The sequence below is a fragment of the Rhododendron vialii genome, chromosome 2a (genome assembly GCF_030253575.1).
Source record: "Rhododendron vialii isolate Sample 1 chromosome 2a, ASM3025357v1".
Classification (NCBI taxonomy): domain Eukaryota; kingdom Viridiplantae; phylum Streptophyta; class Magnoliopsida; order Ericales; family Ericaceae; genus Rhododendron; species Rhododendron vialii.
In genome coordinates, this window is record NC_080558.1 from 14,777,619 (window position 1) to 14,782,170 (window position 4,552).

General features: G+C 38.4%; 1 pseudogene; it reads right to left on the reverse strand.

The window, feature by feature from the left end:
• Positions 1-714: 714 nt before the first annotated feature.
• LOC131317200 (acyl-CoA--sterol O-acyltransferase 1-like) lies at positions 715-2,359 on the reverse strand (annotated as a pseudogene).
• Between the last annotated feature and the right edge of the window lie 2,193 nt (positions 2,360-4,552).

Below are 4,552 nucleotides of genomic sequence, written 5' to 3' on the forward strand. Positions count from 1 at the left end.
TATATATATATATATATATATATATATATATAGACACACACACACACACATTTATTTTCTAGATTTTAGTTATCCTGTAAATCATGGAATCTCTTAAACCAAAATTATTTATTTGATTGGTTTAGGCTGCGTTCTTCTAAACTTAAAAGTCTGAAACTTATTTTGATTTTTTTTTTTAAATTTTCACAATTTTTTGTTTAGCTTTTCGTTATAATTTTTGAAATTAATCATTAATCTTGACAAGATGAATAAAAAAATTATAAAATATATAGACCGATGTTAAAAAAAAATTAAAATAAGACGATACTTCGGACAAATAAGATAGCTGTACGTTGATACTTTTTTCGTCTTTAGTGAATTTTTTTTTATTTTGATCATAATCTCGTACTTTTTAGATTGCTCTTGTCAAGATAAATGATTAATTCAAAAAATATCATTCGAATATAACAAAAACTTAAAAAATGAACAAAACACACAAAACAAAAAAAAAAATTAAATTTACAAGAATGAGGCCTTAAAGTTTCATTTTAACTATCCTTTCTTTGAAGAGAGAAACTTGAATAATTAATTCACTACTCCGCGCAATTTCAGCCATTCAAAAAGTATTTTGGACAATCCGTTTTAAAAATAATCTATTAACTTTAATAGATTACTTTGAATCCAAATCATCTAAAATATTTTTGAACGGTCGAAATTGAGCACTGTAAATTTTATTTACAACTTCTCCGTGAATAAGATGTTTTGTTCTTTGACATGTACAACAGCGGCAACAACGTCCTTCACAAACGCTACCAACACCGCATCCTCTTCAAACACTCTGACGTAAAGTTTGCACCTCAACAACTGCGGAATAAACAGCAAATACCCGGTAACCATCACGAAACCGACGGTCATTGGCGTTGAGATCAGCCGAGGCAACCGCCACCGGTCCGTAACAACCTTCTTGATCCAAATCTCCGCCACCACGCATGCCCCGTGGAGAAGAAAGAACCATGTGACCTCCCACGTCGGCCACAACCGGCCCATGTAGTAGAACAGTATTTCGTGCATCAGGGCCGATACTACGAACGTGCACATGACGGCCGGAAGTGAAGCCCACTTCCGGCCGATAACTTGCTCCGATATGCATAGCGCTGGCTCATATACGGTGGAACGCAGGGTTCGGGATACAACGAGGTTCCATCTCGTGCCCCAGAAGTTCTGGACAGAGGTCGAGAGGTACGGCTGGTCGAACTGCTGCTCGAGCTCAAACCCGAATAGGGGGCTGCAGCAGTGGCTAGTATGATTTCCAACGTGAAGTACATATGGAAGCCGTAAATGACCGACATGACCTTTGGGTGTAAGTGGTCACTATACTCGTAAACAGGCCAAAACAAGGCTAGAAGAACAACCTTTATAGCATAATTCCAAATCGATGTGTTTCCATTTTGTGTGGTTATGGGATTCGGATTTTTTCTATTATTCCCTTTTGGAGGTGGGTTTTGGCAATTGTGGCCATCTAGGTCTAATGGATATGGGTTGTCTCGATTTTGAGATGTCAGTGGATTTTCTAGATTTGCATGGGGTTTTGGAGGTGGGTTTTGTTGGATCCTGATAGGGAAACAAGCAAAGAGCAATGAAATGAGGGAGAGAGAGAGAAGGGTCGGAGAGAGGGCGCCTTTGCCAAAGGCAAGATGGAGGAGTTTGAAATTTGAAAGCCAAGCTATGACGAAAGCGTTGCTGCCACAAAGGTTGGCGGAGTGAAGTTTGAGAGGAAGGGCAAAAAAGAGAGAGACAATAGGGATGGTTGAGAGAAGCCTGGGCATACCTTTTGGGATGAACTTGGCCGAAAAATAGCAGTAGCATAAAGAAACAACTACTGAAATCCATACCTTGATGAAGTTGCTAATCTCTCTCTCTAAGGTGTAGCTTGGGTAGTAGATCTCACCCTCTATCATTCTCTCTCTCTCTCTCTCTCTCTCTCTCTCTCTCTCGATCGATCGAATGTCACTTCCCAATTCTATCCTAAGTCACTTCCCCATTCTTGAACTTCTTTTCCATAAATAAGATTGATCCCGCAACCTTACTGCTCTTAAGTTTAAGGTGCATAACCATTGCGCTAAAAGTTTGACTTGACTCGACCTAAATACAATTAGAAAAATTGTTTTTGCGTGCTCCGTCGGCTGGAAGATATTTTTAAGACTTGCCAAAAACCTTGTTGCAGGTAAACGACATTCTAGCTGTTATGTGGACAATATGGAACCAGAGAAATGTTTGCATATTTTAAAAGGCTAATCCAAATTGGGTGGAGGTGCAAGAACTAATCAAAGACTAGGGTAGCTTTTTGGGCGAAAACAAAGAAGGGTTGGAATATCCATGGGTGACTTTATCTTCAGGTTTCGGTGTTTTGACAAAATAAGTCACTTGGTTTTTTTTTTTTTTTTCAAAATTTTCTTGCATTTATTAGTTTCCCTTCAAAATTTTGTGAATTATTATTTTTCTTGACGAGAGAAATCAGAAAAGTACTTCCTATCCCTTTTTTAGTGTCCATTACGATTTTGCATGTCATTTTGAATGACTTTTATCCCTTGACGTATATTCTATTTTATATTTTTAATTTGATTGTCTTATAGAAATAATTTAGATATCAAACAAGATTCATATTATATATAGACACCCCAATTTGAACTTTCCAATTTAGTTTACTTTCGATTTTTGATTCTCCGATGATGAAATGGATCAAGAACACCCCGAAAATGATAAGTGGTTGAGTTTTGAGCATTTTGAAACCCCCAAACTTCCCAAAACCCTACTGGCACGCGCTGGTTGAGAATCAGCATGCGCAGATCGAATTGCCAGATGTTGGTCAATAGTCAAAATTTGACCGTTGACTCACGCGTGTTGGTTTGGTCCGCTCGCGCGTCCACGACCCGCACGCACTAGTTAAATTTGTAGCCAACCCTTTTACTTTCCATTTCTGAAAGGTTTCCATTTATGGAAGGTTTCTAAAAGGTTTCCATTAATGGAATGCTTTGTATTAATGGAGAGTTTCCATTAATGGAAGGTTTTTTCCCTATAAATACCCCCCATATGCTTCCATTTGAAGGTTTAAAAAAAATCATGCACCTTGGGTTACAAAAATCCAAAGGGTTACAAAATTCACACATTTAGGGTTACACATTTTGGCCATAACCTTGCCTTCTTCTTTGCAAACTAAAGAGATACAAGAGCACCCAAAAACATAACTTGTTCTTCATCCTCTAAACACCTCATTCAACCTCAAATTTCAAAGCTCAATACTCTTTCAAATCCAAAAATCAAAGGTATAACACCTTTGTTTTGCTTACTGTTCTGATTCCTGAGGGGGGCTGACAGGGTCAAGGCTGGTAATCAATACCAGTCGTGACCCTAAAATTAGCAAGGTTTCAAAAATCGTAGTGGCAGGGACTAGCGCGCACCGATCGTTTGTACGCGCGCGCCACTTTATGGGTATGCGCACAGGTCTTGCGTGGGGATTGGTGCTTTGTTGGTTTGTGTTCTTTCTTGTTGTTTTACATCTTTCTTTGTATATAGATCACTGTAAGCATGCTAAAAACCGGTTTACTGCTTTCTCATGTTAAAATTGCTAGCTTGCATTTCAATACTTAGTTTTGTTATGTTGGAACACAAACTGTGATATATCTGGACATGTCCCAGAGTCTCAATCATGTGAGAACAAGTACTGGAAAGTAGCCTGGATGGGCGCGAGTAAGTTCCCAATCCGCGCGCGCAGGTGTCCTTATTTCAGTGATTTTTCAGAGCGTTGCTCTTGCATGGGTGACTTGGCCTTAGGCCATTGTTTTGTCCCCCACACTGTTTATGAGGTGCTTTATTAATTTGTAGGGCTTTTCAGCCTTTAAACTGTATATTATAACTGTCTGAACTGCTTGGTTTGTCCTGGATGTGCACTAGTCCTTCCAGAACCTAGATGATTTGAAAATAAGAGTTGTGGGTTTAAGCTTACTGGTGCGCACAGGTCTTGTAGTAGCGCGCACAGATTTGGTCAGCATGCAGTGATTTGATCAGTGCATGCTAGTTTCTTCCTGCGCACGTCACTCCAAAATAATGGTTTTCCAGTCTATTTAAAACTCTTACATGAGTCTATTTTTATCATATACTAATTGCTCATCCATGCTATTCAATCGCATCCTACAAATCGTGTTACAGCCTTAATCCCCGTTAAATTGTTCCTCCGCCCTAAATGATTAATAAATTGATATTAAAAGAATAATTGCAATAATTTCACAAAATGCCTAAGTAAAGACCGATCTTCGGATTGAGCGAGAGGGGTGCCTTAAAATCCTTCCCCTCTCGTAACTAATAAGCGCATAAATGTTCACATACGCGTCCTCTAATTTATCTTTGCTAAGTCTTTTTAATATTGTTATTCGGAATTTAATGCTTAATTTTTGTGTTGTAGATAATTGGAGGGTTTGATACAAAACATGCAAAGTTAAAATATTAAACGGTATTTGAAGCTGGACCATTTGAAGGTCAATATGGGTCAAGAGTTTAGCAGTGAACTTAATTAGGC